Here is a 16191-nt window from a genome sequence, read left to right on the forward strand (position 1 = left end):
CTTATGTTCTTATGTTGCAGACTTGGAGCATGCTCCTTTTCAACCAATAAAACCAGTTTAATTCTATGACTCCCTTCAAAATATCAAATAAATTTCATGCAATCATGGTCAGTGATCATATCCTAATTTTCCCCGACTGTTAAGATAAGAATCATATTTGCACTATTCTCTTCACTCTCTGCAATGCATCAATGTCTGTTTTTTGAAGAATAACTGATTAAACAAAATAAATATATTATTGATTATTTTCATTTCTATGTAAAATCAGTTTTATTTTGACTAAGAAATCTTTTCTACAATATAAAGCCAATGGTGATATAAAACACCAGAGAAAGGTACTAACATAAGTCAATCCTAATATTTGAAGATTTATTGATGCTCTGTCATGTTCAGAAATATAATCTGCTTTAATTTTCTCTCTGAAATATGAAAAGTATATCAGAACTGATATTTTAAAAAGTAATTAAATCAACCTTGTTATCAACGAGGGCTGCATTCATGCACTGGGCTGTAGTAAAATGTATATTAAAAGATACAGCGGCAGACTGAGGACAAAACAATTGCTTCCCTGGAGTTGACTGCAGGCCAAACAGAATGAGCTCATCCCATTTGACCACATTTATAATCAATGTCCTTGAGAAGGTAGGACCTCAAACTGGGTGCACCAGACTAGAAATTATTGTTGCCAATGCTGCTGTATGAACAATGTAATCAGACTTTTAAACAGGTTAACTGTTCAAATAATGGAGAATGGAGATTTGATATAAACATGAAATGTTTGCGTAATAACACGACCAATGTTCACTTCCAATCTAAAATTCCAAACATAACCCTGGCAATGAATCCTCAAGAGTCATAGTAGCATGTTTTAGTTTGATACAATCATGATCTATCCTCGAATTTGACTTCACTTTGTTGACAGCAGCTTTATACGGACAGGCAATTTCACTGAATGATTTGTAATTATACTCAAATTTCTTGAACCCATCTACTGTGTCCGTGTTTTCTGTTCCAATGTGCAGCATCTTATCTGGATCCACCTTAAATACCAAATTATTTTCTCCATCCTTGCCATGTAATGTCTTACAGTCCTTTTGAATGCTCTCCATCTTCCTTACACTACATCAGCAAATTTTAGAATCCGACAAGAATTTCCCAGTTCTGCGTCATTTAATAATAATGCCAAGATCAAGGGTTGATGAACAGATTCCTGCAGACCTTTCCTTCTCACTTACCCAACGCACCCCCAACATAGCCTTGTCCCTTTATCATCATCTACTTTCTATTGTCAATCTGCTTTTCAATCCAGTTGCCTCATTCACCATTATTTGCATGCAGCTTTACCTCCTTTATGAGTTACTTTTGTGGAACTGTGTAAAATGTCTTTTACAAATCCAAGTGAATTGTAACTTCTGAACTAACCTCAAAGAATTCAGCAGATTACCAAACTCTAGAAAATATAAACCCGAATGTCAAAGATTTCCTCCTTTCCTTCAGCATTTTTGGGTATGTGCCACTTGTTCTATTTAATATATATCTATATGTGCTTACATTTTCAGTTTCTTCATGACAGATTATTTATTGATGTCAGTATATATTATATATTTCTGAGCTAAAATAATTATACCCAGACTTTGTCCATTGTCTTAATTTGCAAAGCCAGACAGATACAAAGAATTCTTTTAATGCAGCTGCCATTTGCTGATCCTTCAGAATATTTCTACCCCTTAACAATCTAGTCATTTATATTTCATCTATTACATACATAGCTTTAAAAAAATACTGGGAGTACACAGCAGTCCCATTAGCCTTGAAAGTGCCAAGGGAGATTAATATTTTGGGTTGAGGTCTTTTCTGGTAACCGAATTCAGATGCAGGTTGATCTGCTGTGCATTTCCAGCATTTTCTATCTTGATTTACTATTTCCACCATTCGCAGTGCTATTTTTTTTAAATGTTGATGTCTACAAACCGTTTTCTTTTACCCCCCCACAAGCTTTTGTAATTATCATTTGTTTGTTAGCTTCATCTACCTGGTGTATCTATAGATTTATAGCTCTTTCCTTCCTTCTATATATCTTTTAAAATATCACTCCTTGGCCTTGAAGGAAGATTTCAACCTGATGAGGTGGCTTTAATCAGATGACTGGAATCAATATTTAACTCTGTAATTGGCTGTCAGAGTGCTGTAAAACTATTGGAATATTGATGAAGAATTTTCAATTATTTTCTTCGCCCTCACACCTCTCCATAATGATTCTCTATTGCATCCAAATTCAATCAAACTGTGCTGACAATTTTGTCTTCCAAAGGAGACAGTGCAGGAGAAATTGGTTCGCCCCCGCACCCAGTTACAGGCGCGAAATGGGCAACACATGCCTGAAGAGGTTGGTGTAAGCATCTTCAGAAATTGGTCCGCGGACCTCGTTACCCTGAAACTGCAGCCGCCAATCGGGTGCAGCTCCCCCGGTCGGGCCTAGAACAAGTTTAGACGGTTTGAATGCCAGCATTGGCCCTCAGGTCAGTGCTACGAGGAAGTGGGAGGAGGTCGATAGGATGGGGAGAGCGCGGGCCGTCAACTGCCTGCAGTTTTGCTGCAGGGCCAGGAGGAGCATTCCCGTTCCTACTGGCTCTCATTCAGAGAAGTAAAAACAAGTTTACTCACCTAGTCTTCAGTAATCTCCGGCACCTAACCACTGGTTAGGCTGCTGTGGAGCCCGAAAAATTTGCCAGAGCTTGAGCAGCACAGCTCTGCCTTGTTTTTGACCAGCCGAAGAGTGGGGTACTTAAACTGGTGTTAGGCCCTTACTGGCATATACAAAGGGCCTAACTATTTAAGACAGCACCAGCGCTGCCTGAATATCCCCCACGAGTCAATATGGCATCGGAGGTTTTTCAAGTGCCCTTAGTGCACGGGACATTAAATCATAAAATAGTACAGCACAGAAGGCGGCTATTCAGCCCATCGAGTCTGATCCAGAAAATAAATCATTTTTGCCCCCATTTTATATCAGAAACATGGGCGAAGTAGGCTAAAATCACCCGCCATCCCCCAAGTGTTGCCACTGCAATTATCTTGCCAATAACTGGTTCACACAAAAGATGGTGGAATGCGATAACTGTGTGAGGAATAACATACTCTAGACTGGACTCTCCATTTTCAGTACCAGTTCAGTATGTTGCTTACTGTCAAATGTTTTTTTTTGCAAAGGGTGATTAGATGGAATTCCGTTCCAGGAATTTTCAGAAGGAGGCTGCAACAAACCTTCTTTCACATGAGATGTTAACATCTGCTCTCTCAGGTGGACGTAAAAGATCCCATGGCACTATTTCGAAGAGGAGCAGGGGCGTTAACCCCGGTGTCCTGGCCAATATTTATCCCTCAATCAACATAACAAAAACAGATTATCTGGTCATTATCACATTGCTGTTTTTGAAAGCAGCTGTGTTTCCATATTGCAACAGTGACTACACTTCAAAGAGTACTTCATTGGCTGTAAAGTGCTTTGGGACATCCAGTGGTCATGACCAGCACCATCTAAATGCAAATCTTTCTTCTATCTGTCTTTCTATATTGTAACTCTGCCCCGTTTATCTGGAAGGCTAGACTTCATGATCTTGGTTTACTTGGACTGGTTGCATTTAAGGGATGAAGCAGGCTATTGCTACTCATGGAGAGGAGTATCCAGGGTTATGCTGTGATTATATCCAAAATAACCCAATTCCAACAGGGAGGGAATTGTTCCACAATTGTGAGCTGTGCTTGCAATGGAAGGCTGTGAATGCTCAGTTGAGAGTATATTCAAGACCGAGAGCGATTGATTTTTGGACTCTAGGGGAATCAAGAGATATGGGGATCGGGCGGGAAAGTGGAGTTGAGGTAGAAGAGCAGTCATGATCTTACTTAATGGCGGAGCAGGCTCAAGGGACCATTGGTCTACTCCTGCTCCTATTTTTTATGTTCTTATATTCTTCTGAAAGTGGGTATTCACACTGGAGCAATCATCCTTTGATTAGATCTTTGCTGAAGTGGCTATTTTGATAATGTGACCTTGGATTAACTTCGCAATGATGTCTCCTCTCAATGGCTTCCAGACAGCAATGATACAGTGCTAATCTGCAATTACTGAACTACAGGATATGAATTCTAGAACAAAAAAGCCAACAAGCCTAAAAAAAAAGCTAGAAATTGTTTTCCTCCCCAGAGAGTAGCAGATACATAGAAACATAGAAATCTATTGCGCAGAAGGTGGCCATTGCGCCCATCGTGTCTGCGGCAGCCGATAAAGAGGCACATGATCCTCGGTCAGCAGCCCTGAAGGTTACATATAAACCTATGAACAATGAACAATGGCGGAAAGGTAGAGAGCACCCAGCCCAACCAGTCCACCCAACACCCCTTGCACCGAAACATTCTACACTCCACCCCACCGGAGCCATGTGATCTCCTGGGAGAGACAAAAACCAGATAAAAGCCCAGGCCAATTGGGGAAAAAAAAATTTGGGAAAATTCCTCTCCGACCCATCCAGGCGATCAAAACTAGTCCAGGAGATCACCCTGGCCATATTCAATTCGCTGCAGTACTTACCATTATATCTGTGCCAGCCAACAAGAGGTTATCCAGTCGAATCCCACTTACCAGCTCTAGGTCTGTAGTCCTGCAGGTTACGGCACTTCAAGTTCCCATCCAAGCACCTTTTAAATGTGGTGAGGATTTCTGCATCCATCACCCTTCCAGGCAGTGAGTTCCAGACCCCCACAACCCTCTGCGTGAAGAAGCCTTCCCTCAAATCCCCTCTGAACCTTCCACCAACCACCTTAAAACTATACCGCTTCGTAATTGACCCCTCCATCAAGGGAAATAGGCCCTTGTTATCCACTATATCCAGGCCGCTCAAAATGTTGTACACCTCAATGAGGTCTCCTCTCAGCCTCCTCTGTTCCAATGAGAACAAACCTAGCCTATCCAATCTGTCCTCATAACTAAGATTCTCCATTCCAGACAGCATCCTCGTAAATCTCCTCTGCACCCTCTCTAGTGCAATCTCGTCCTTCCTATAATACGCCGACCAGAACTGCATGCAGTACTCCAGCTGTGGCCTAACCAGGGCATTATAACATTTAAGCAGAACCTCCCTGCTCTTGTATTCTATGCCTCGGCCAATAAAGGCAAGCATTCCGTATGCCTTCTTAACCACCTTATCCACCTGCCCTGCTACTTTCAGGCATCTGTGGACAAGCACTCCAAGGTCCCTTTGTTCATGAACACTTTTAAGTCGCCTACCGCTTAATGAGTGTACCCTTCCCTATATTCAAATCTAGATCATTGATGAAGACCATAAAAAGCAAGGGACCCAGTACTGAGCCCTGCGGAACCCCGCTGGAAACATCCTTGCAGTCACCAAAACATCGATCAAACATCACCCTTTGCTTCCTACCTCTAAGCCAATTTTGGATCCAACTTGCCACTTTGGCAAGGATATGTCTCAACTTAAATAATGAAATACTCTATAAAGCACTATTTTCTCTTTGTTGTTGGAATAATGGAACCCAATTGATAAGAGCTGAATAATGCAGATTTTAACACTAAATTGATATCATGCAGTTTTGCTGGGTTATCTTTGGGATGAAGGAGACATTTCAAGGAAATAAATTGCTAGGGAAATTTTTTTTTTATCTTGAGTGGTAATTCACTTCTCTTAGGAGATTAAATATAAGGTAAGTTTGTTGGAAATAATGTGCTCGATAGGCCAAGTAGATTTTTCTTATTCCTTTCTCCACATTGTACCTAGTCACATGTAATCACGTGTTTTAGTTAGAGCTGGTGTTCTATTATATCTTTCACTACCAAATGTAATTGGATCTAAGGCAATTTTGAGAACAAAAACTCAAGAAGCAGAGATCAACCAACTCCAGCTCACCGATGTAGGTCAGAGGAACCCAAGTGCATAGAAAATGCCAAGGCACAAGGAGCATGTAAAGGAAGACTGAGCTACAAGGCAGAATAAATAGTAACAGCCGAAGGCGGCAAAAAAGAGGAATCTGTGAAATTGTTGGCAATAATTAAGAAAGGATCAGAAAACGCAAGAGAAATGGAATTATTCGAGGTGCATCATTGCATTTGAAGTGAAGCTTCATTGCACATTTTAATCTAACTCATTCTTTCTCAGGATCTCAATACTGTAACTCTTCATGATCCTCGGTCTTCCTTTCCATGCACAATCTACAAGAATTTAAAACCAGAGTTTGGCATCAGTCATCTAGCCAGCACATTAATTTTTCTTGTCTGCCCGTCTATTTTTTAAAACTTGGTGGTATCCTGAATTATAATAAGAACATAAGAAATAGGAACAGGAGTAGGCCATATGGCCCCTCGAGCCTGTTCTGCTATTCAATAAGATCATGGCTGATCTGATCATGGACTCAGCTCCACTTCCCTGCCCTCTCCCCATACCCCTTATTCCCTTATCGTTTACGAAACTGTCTATTTCTGTCTTAAATTTATTCAATGTCCCAGCTTCCACAGCTCTCTGCGGCAGCAAATTCCACAGATCCACAACCCTCTGAGAGAAGAAATTTCCCCTCATCTCAGTTTTAAATGGGCGGCCCCTTATTCTAAGATCATGCCCTCTAGTTCTACTCTCCCCTATCAGTGGAAACATTCTCTCTGCATCCACCTTGTCAAGACCCCTCATAATCTTATATGTTTCGATAAGATTACCTCTCATTCTTCTGAATTCCAATGAGTAGAGGCCCAACCTACGCAACCTTTCCTCATAAGTCAAACCCCCCATCTCCGGAATCAACCTAGTGAACCTTCGCTGAACTGCCTCCAAAGCAAGTATATTGTTTCGTAAATATGGAAACCAAAACTGCACGCAGTATTCCAGGTGTGGCCTCACTAATACCCTGTAGCAAGACTTCCCTGCTTTTAAACTCTATCCCCTTTGCAATAAATATTTATGGCTGAATATTTTTTAATAATGAGTAAAAATAGGTCAAATTTGATTGTTTTTGTATTGCCGGTAATTGGTATTATTGCAATGATTGAGATGGCATCAAGAAAGCAGTTTATTTCAATCCCCTATGAACTACAATGTAGATTGCTCCACATTGCGACCAAGTGTGGGTGGGTGTGGGAGGGTAGGCATGAGAAATTCATCATTAATGTTGCGTATAGAGTCCTGTCAAATATTTGGTATTATTTTCAGAAGTGCGTGAGATTTTCCCCAGTCGGATTGTTATCTCTGTGCCACTATCTAGCCATTCTCAGACACCAGAATTGAAAAAAGCAGCATATTTAGACTACTGTTCAAGATGGAGCTCTGAAAGGTTCTATCTATTTCTCACATGGTTATATAAGCTCAAGCTCTAAAATATAAGGGGGATAGTAGATTTATGGTCACGTTAATACCAATGATCACATTCCTCCTCAGAGCACTCTGAAGGTGATACAAAAGCAGACTGTGTTCGCATAAACTGATATTCACCTGGGTTTGTTGAAGCCTCCGAATGCCAACAACTGGGGGAAGTCTTTATTCCATGGTGTTGAGAATCAATTAGTCACATGTGAGAATAACATCTCGACTGACGTGTTGTGCTTTGATTATCCTCATTCTTTCAGAAAGTTTACCAGCTGATCTTTGATAATAACTAGAATTTGCAGTGGGGACATCAACCTATAAAGAACCCGAATGTAATGTTTGCAATCTGTATTGTTCCCTTAACGGAGACCCACGATCACAAAGGTTCTGAGCTAAACTGTAAGTTCAATCATTTGTGCAAGTTTAGCCGATAGCCTCCAGGGCTGATGGAGTCAGATTTAGAACCTGTGGCTTTTAGGGCAGTGCATATCATTACAACACAATTGGTAATTTCAAGCAGCCACGATACACAGAATGTGGAAAAGTTAGGGTCACTCCACTCTCCAAAGATTTCTTTTCTGCAAAGTGGGAACACAAAAGTGACAGGGTAAGTCACGATGTACTTGGTTAACAATGCAATAATAAAATGGCTGGAGATGTGCAGGAATTAACCAGCACCATATTCATTATTCAACAGATGTCTATCAAAACGCAAACAACACGGGCTCCAGTGGGACAAGCATACAATCCTATAATAACAAGGACAGCATCTTTCTAACTCTAGGGCTGGAGTTTTCTTGGAGCTGTTCTTCAGCTGAAGTGTGGCGGAAACCCGGCTTATGTGCGGAAAAGGAATTTCCACAGCACTTCTGGAGAAGTTGTGGCAGCAGAATGGGAGCAGCTACAAGGAACAGCCCAACCTCCTATAATGTACATTATTTACAACTGTAGCACCAATGCGCAAACTACTCACAGCTTTAAAAAAAATTGCTCCATACGTCTAGATGAATAAGACACTGTCACATTTCTGGATCTTATGCCCATTTTTCCACAAAAAGGTTCTGGAAAAAAGTAATTATTTTGAATGCAGACAGTTTCAAAAGTAATGTATATGCTCATGATCATTTTGAAAGAGTCCAGCTAAAAGGTGTGGACGTATTGTGTACTGCAACTGCAGAGTCAATAATAAACAGAACCAGGCAGATTCCGGATGCTTCCGAGAGAGAGCTGCCTGCCATGTTGGAAGCTATGTGTGCTGTGCTCTGTGAATATATCACATTTGGCAACGAGGATTTTTCAGATGATTTAGAGCTTAAATTTTGTTGGGGAAGGATTCAGCCAGCCGACAGACAGACTTTGGAAGTTTCTGTCTTTGGAAAAAGCGACAAAAATCCGAGGTAAAATACAGCACACGGTGTGAACAGCTGGAGATTAAAATGGCAGGTGTAATCGGACATTTGGGGGAATATAGACACAACCGGGAACGTTTTAAAGTGTATGTGGATCGACTAGAAATGTATTTCTCTGCAAATAACATAATCGAAGTTCCAGACAATGCAGTCCAGAACCGGGCTGTATTGGAACGTAAGAAAGCAATCTTCTTATCGGAGGTGGGTCCGGCATTGTACGAAACCCTTGTAAATCTGCTTGTGCCTGATGAGCCAAAGGACACAACACTTCAAGATTTTAACAAAGCTGAAGCAGCACTATAACCCCAAACCTTTAGAAATTGCTGAAAGCTATCTTTTCGGAATTCGGAATCAAAAGGCTGATGAAAGTATCAGTGATTATGTCATAGCTTTAAAACAGATATCGATGCACTGTAATTTTGGAAACTTTCTAAACTGAGCATTACAAGATCGTTTTATTTGTGGGGTGAAAAATGAAGTGATCAGAAGGAAGTTATTGATGACGGATGACTTGACTTTTGAGACTGCTTGTCAGACAGCAAGGTCGATGGGCAATATTCCGAGAATTAAATAATGATTACGGTTGTCAGTCAACCGAGGTAAATCACCTGCAGGTTCAAATTAAAGACGGTGGCTGCCCAAAGTTTCAGAAACTGGAAATTCTAAAGAGTATCGAAGTCGTGCTATAGGTGCCTGGGAAAACACATTGCTCATACGTGAAGGCAGAATATTTCTTCTGCAGAAAGACTGGGCATCTTGCGAAGGCATGCCGACTGAAGGGTAAACCAGCTTTTAAAGCTATGAGTCCAGCATTCAAAGCTATGAGTAGAAATACAAAGAGACTACATAGCATGGAAGAACAACAACGGGACGAGGAGATGTTAGAGTTACACATCATCAGGAGCACGATGATATGAGAATGTGTAAAAGGGTTGCGAAAGTGGTAGATGGCTAGAGAAGGTGGCAAAAGGATGGAGATAGGGAATCATGGGAAAATAGCTAAAGAAATGGTCAAGATGCAGACAACTGCAGAATCAACAGAAAAAAAAGGGGTTACCAAGAGTTGAAGTTGAGGTTAGACACGGGTCATGAGAAAGCCCAAGGCAGCACAAAGAAAGAAAGCAATCCTAGATAGGAAGGGAAAAGTAATAGCTTCTACTGATAAGGAGGAAGAGAAACTAATTGGGTTCTTTACTGATAAGGGAAGACAGTGTAGCAAAGCTATAACTAACGTACCTGACACCAGCCCTAATTGGGAGACTTTCTTGCCTGCCACTGGACGTACTCGGGGGGGGGGAGGCAGAAAGGGATTGGATAGACCAAGTGCTAATCAAATGTGTTCTGTTTTGAAAATGTATATCTGCTGTGCTTTTCGCGCTGAAAAGGGGCTTGTCCAGGGGAAGGTAAACAGGCTCTGATTGAGAGTGTTCCTTTGTCTTGACAAGTCCCGGCCGGAGAATCTTCAATAAAGGTCCTTTACAGAAAAGGCAAGGTGTTCGCGTCAAGTGTATTCGCTGAAACAGATTGAGGGAAAAAGAATCCGTATCAACATTTGGTGTCAGAAGTGGGATCTCAACGGACGGCTGCCAAAAGCTTGCGAATTAAGAGCCAGACTAGCCTTGGACGAGACGGGAGGAAAGTGGCCACTGGAGTGAGTACCCTTTAAAATACCACTTCAGTTTCCTTCAGTTCCAAAAGTCTGAGGAAAGTTTGGCCACTCGCTGGTTCACAGGTAGCGTCTGAATGAGATCCAGGTCAATCTTAACTTAGGAAATTAGTGTCCAAGTCAGGTACGACGTCGACTTTGTATATCACTTAGTCCGTCTAGGCACTGATTGGACTTAAATCGCGTGGCGACGCGAACCATGCGGCGACGCGGAGGGATAGGGAAATAGATAATCGCGCAGCGACGTGGAGGGATAGGGAAATAGACAATCGCGCGGCGACGTGAACCACGCGGCGACACGGAGGGATAGGGAAATAGACAACCGCGCAGCGACGCGAATAGGAAAACCGCGGGGCGACGCGGAAGAAAAGGGAAATTGTGTAGAACTAAATCGCGGGGCAACGCGAGGAATTGTGTAAGGATAAAAGGAATTGTGTAAGGATAAAATTGGGCAATCATGGATCCAAAAATAGAGCTGGCCAAAGAAAACATTTTAATTAATAAGCTTTGTTGAATGAAGAGAGACTTTTGTGAATGTCTGTTTTGAATGAGAGTACTTGTGTGATTTTTTGACTGTGGAATGAATTTTTATGTTTTCATGTTTCCGAAAGCCTGGTTAGAAGAGGAATGCAACTGTTTGTTTATTTTAGCTCCACCCACTTTTCTAAACAGAATGAAAGTTTTTTTAACCCTTTGTAGTGTTGTCCTGTATGTGGGAAGTTTTAAGACATTTTAAGTTAGAAACGCAGGTGTGGATTTATTCGGATGATAAGTTACGGAGCTAGGAAATGCACAAAGGATAGGTTTGTTGAGTAAAAGATAAAAAATACATGGTCCCGGTGGTTGAAAAAAAAGAGAATTTATTTGACACGCTCACTTACTTGTCGAAAGAAAACATGCAATGATTGATTACATTGGGTTGAAAGACATAAATTTAGTCTCGGAATGAGATAAAGAATGCCTTTTAAAAAAGCTTCTAGCTCAAAAAAAAAGTTTTAAATAAAGATTGAAATTACAAAGTTTGAATTGGGATTTTGAGATATTCAGAGAAGGCACAGCAAAATACTGAGGTGGATTCAAAAAAAAATTATTAAATTAAATCTGATCTCTTAAAGAAAAAAGGAGATATAAAACTAAAAGGTTTGGAAACAATCTAGAAATACCTTCAGGGATCAGGTCAAACTCCTGGACGAGTGGCGAGCTATCCGCGAAGGTGTAAAAGGGATGTTTGAAAAATGTTAAAAACAGCAAGCTTTAGCAGTTTCGAAGAGACATTTTAACGACTTTGAAACTGGAGCATTTTGAGATAATGAAAAGCAACCCTCAAAGCCTATTGCTGGACTCCATTCAAGTTATGGAGAAAAGAAAAAGATAAAGATGCCACTTTGAAAGTAAACAAATGATTTTCAATTAATTTATGGAGTCACGAGTCCTCCGTGTAAAATACAAAACCTAATTTGAAGAAAGGAGATCTGAAAAAAAAGATGTAACGTAATAAATAAATGCTGAAAAAAAATGTGTTTGTGATGGAAAAAGACATAACTTACTAAATACTAGTTGATGTTTGCTGTGAAAAAGATATTGGTTTAATTAGGAAAAGGAAAAAAAAATTGGAAGAGGTAAAAGACACTCTACAGTGATAATGATTTTAAATTATGAGAAAGTTTCACTCCAGTTTGAAAGATTTCCAAAATGGACGTTGTTTATCAAGAAAAGTCCCGAACAGTAGGAGGGTTTTGAAAATAACGAGGAGAAAAGATCTAAGCTATGCGAACTCAGCACAGAAAAAAAAACTGGGAATTAGAGAATCTTACTGAATTTTAAAATTCTTATAGAAAATGGAACTGGCACGGATGTTTAGATTTTGTGCCGAGAGAGAAATAAAACACAAGATTTGCCCAGTGAATGGGACCGTAAAATAAAACGAAATGTTAGAATGTACACAGCGCGTGTGAAAATTGGATTTCAGTGAACAAAATAGCTATTAAAAATGTGTGGTCTCGTTTTAAATCAATGAAAAAAAATCTTTGGCAATTAAAAGTTAAGAAAACCTTGGAGTTTACTCTAAAATGCCGTCTTCCCTGATGAGAAGACTTTTATTATGACGGCTTTACTAATGATTTCTGCTTTTTTTAATGGATTCCTAATTTCTAAGCAAGTTTTGAAAGCACAAAGACTTAAAAAAAGAATTTTTCGGATGATTACGTGAAGTCACGTAATGACATCAGGCTTTCTTACAAACCTGTAAAGGAGTTAACCCTTTCCATTGACAGCTGTTTTATACTGGATGTTATTAATTTGGATTTCTTAATCGAATAAAAAAACTCACCTAACAGAGGAAATGGTGCGATAGTCAGAATAAAAATAAAAACAGAACTAGCCTATGTAATAATACACGCCTGATACAAATAAAAGAAAGATACTCAAACAAAACAAATTCAAGAGTTAAAAGCTAAGATAAATAAGCTGGAAGAGATTTTTTTTTTAAAACGGGGCCAGACGGATAGTGCAGTGCACAGCCATAGCACCATCACCGATGGCAATAGAGCCAATGTACCCCACGGTGGGTAAGTGGAGTCTACAAACCCAACCTAACCCTTACCTCCGATTTCACAGAGTGACCGCAACATGCATGGATAAAAGGTGAGTAGACCAGAACCTAACACCTGGTGACGACCAGGCTATCTGTTTAAAATTTGCAGATAAAACACTCACCGAGATGGGACCACAGCGGCTACTTCGACTCTGGAGACTCAGGATACTGGGGACCTTGAGGCCCACACAGGCACTGGATAATACAGATGGACAACGAGAGATATAGCACACGCAGGAAAGACACAACTACATGAACTAGCTTTGTTTAATTTGACTGCCGAAATATGCAACTCAGCAGCCAAGGACTGGAGCAAGGACAGAACTTATTTTAACGCATGGCTATGTACAGTGTATTAAGTAAGGTTGTAATGCAGCAGGCTGCCGATGCCATGGGTGCCAGTATATTCCGAGGACAGGAGCAAGTTCATAGGACCAAAAGGGGAAGGGCACAGAAATCCAACTGGACGGAATTTCAGTTCTAGAAGCTCATGCCTGGGCGGACAAAGCTGCAAACAAGCAGCCAAATCCACCCCGCAAGAACAGAAGGGTGGGAAGAGAATGGAGCAAAAAGGGGGTGGGACCCCAGAATGTTTAGGGAAACTGGCCAGTGGGATAAAATAAAGACCAAGGGAGGTCTCTGGAATATAAGGTGTATGTCCTGAAGCGTGACACGGTTATAACACGGAGAAGCCGGTATTGATCATGCGCAGCGCAAACAAGAAGGAATACAACCTAAAAAGGGGGGCTAGTACTAAAAGAATCTAAAGAAAGGATATAATTTGGGGTGCGTCAGCGACTACTTATCCTAAACCTAATGGCTATCATTTTTCCTAGCTTCTGTGGGAATGAAACTATAAGTCTATACCAGAACCTGGCACAACGGATCCTCGAAGGTCCGGAACTCACTACCCTGAGATTTAATGTCAGAAATGGAACAGGGCAAGGTCGAAAAAAAAGGGGAATACTGGAAACACTAGGCACGGGTTATGCGGCAGGGGTTATGACGATGAATTCCATAGGCCTGTAGGCAATATACGACCGGGTTAACAACTTAATGGCGTAGTCTTGAGTGGTTTAGTGGGGAGGGACTTGGATTAACAAGCCCTACAAGCGCGGTTCAGAGATGGCGCGGAAGGGGAACTGTTACAAGTGGCCCATGCATTGCCGAAATGCCAAGACAATAAAATTGATCCACGAATGGGGAAAGATATAAGTAAACGATTACAGGCCGAGATAGTTTGCTCCAGGTCTGGGGCCTGGATATTAAGTGAGGTACAACATAATTTGGAGCAACTCCAGAATGGAGACATACCAGATTGGATTCCGAACAGCATACTTAACAATTGGACTCTAGATAAAAAAAAATGAATAACACATGCAAGGTACGAAGGAATAGTCACGCATGGGTGCCGAAATTCAGATGTATTACTGGGCGGGTGAATATGATCGGATTTATGTTGTCCATACCACAGTATGATGTAACAAAGGGAGACCCCTTATATCAGATCGATAATATTGGTGAAGTGAGAAACCAAACTCAGTTACGTTACCATCAGCCTGCCAGATGGGTGATTAAAATTAACAATAGTACCAAAGGCATTGATATAACTGACTGCTATAAAATTAACCAAGTGGTTTTATGTCGAGGTACACCACGAATGACGAATGATGATTGCAGATTCCACCAAACAAACGGATGCATGCTGAGTATCACTCCTCTCGAACACGATCTTGAGACCATCGCTGCCCCGCAAGGGAACGGAGAGTGAAGCGTGAGCACGGGGGCAGCCAACTTAACCATTAAGACCAGGGGAGGAGTCACCCCGTGTCCTCATTACTCCTAACTTCTGCTTCAGACCCAAGGGAGAAATAAACATAGACGGATATCATATACATCCAGAGACAACGGAAATCATCGACGGAACAATCACGGATACCCTCCGAGAAGGGTACGAAGAGGCGGTATGGGAACCGCAAGGCAAACAGATACCGGAACTAAATGAGGAACAATTACGTTTGGTGCAAGGAATCCAGAATCAAAGACGACAGTATGTCCGGCTGATGGAAGAAATAGACAACTTACAGAGAGACACTAACGCAATGCTGGCTGATCAGCCCTGGTACTCAAAGCTGTGGGACATTGGACTTAATATTCAAATTCACCCATGGATAAGAATAATATCACATGTACTTGTAGTAATACAGGGTCTGGTTTTGATGTCATGATGGGATTAACATGTGCACGAATTAAACAGGCCAAACGATAAGTCAGGGCACGCACTATGATTAAGGCCATAAGGGATGAAAATTTAAGCAGTCCTCCAGGAAGGACTTACCTTATATAACTCTGTGGGAGGGTTTCAGGAGGTCCCGAAGCTTGGGAGATGGCCACCCAGGTGAACGAACCTATCTGGAACTTGCCGACAGGGAGATAGTTATTGGAAAATATGGCCAGCTTGGCGTATAGCCAAGGGCCAAAAGGGGGGAAATGCAAGAGAAATATTTGGCATTAGGGGTACCAGTGGGACAAGGGTTAAAGTGCTGGTTCCTGCACTGGCCCATAAGGAGGTAAAAGGCCTCTCTTCGGCCTTGTACCAAGGCTCCAGAAGTTATCAATTCAATAATATTCCGACAGGATACGATGTGAGAACCTAAACAGACATTGATAAGACCTTGCGAAGAGGCTCGAGGCGGACTCACAGACAACAAGGAGGATCAGGAAAGAGAGTGCGCACGGCTGAACGCGATATTCCTGGAATAAGCACCAGGGTTATCATGGAATGATAAAAGGGGGGAATGAGAATGTGTAAAAGGGTTGCGAAATTGGTAGATGGCTAGAGAAGGTGGCAAAAGGATGGAGATAGGGAATCATGGGAAAATAGCTAAAGAAATGGTCAAGATGCAGACAACTGCAGAATCAACAGAAAAAAAAGGGGTTGCCAAGAGTTGAAGTTGAGGTTAGACACGGGTCATGAGAAAGCCCAAGGCAGCACAAAGAAAGAAAGCAATCCTCGATAGGATGGGAAAAGTAATAGCTTCTACTGATAAGGAGGAAGAGAAACTAATTGGGTTCTTTACTGATAAGGTAAGACAGTGTAGCAAAGCTATAACTAACCTACCTGACACCAGCCCTAATTGGGAGACTTTCTTGCCTGCC

The 16191-nt window shown here is 41.3% G+C and overlaps 1 protein-coding gene across 1 annotated transcript in view; it reads right to left on the reverse strand.

Annotated features, from left to right (window-relative positions):
- The window catches only part of LOC139266579 (CUB and sushi domain-containing protein 1-like), a 3131815-nt gene that overhangs the window by 2393018 nt on the left and 722606 nt on the right, over positions 1 to 16191 (reverse strand). The gene's annotated exons all lie outside the window — the stretch shown is intronic.

This window comes from Pristiophorus japonicus, chromosome 7 (assembly GCF_044704955.1).
Source record: "Pristiophorus japonicus isolate sPriJap1 chromosome 7, sPriJap1.hap1, whole genome shotgun sequence".
Taxonomy (NCBI): domain Eukaryota; kingdom Metazoa; phylum Chordata; class Chondrichthyes; family Pristiophoridae; genus Pristiophorus; species Pristiophorus japonicus.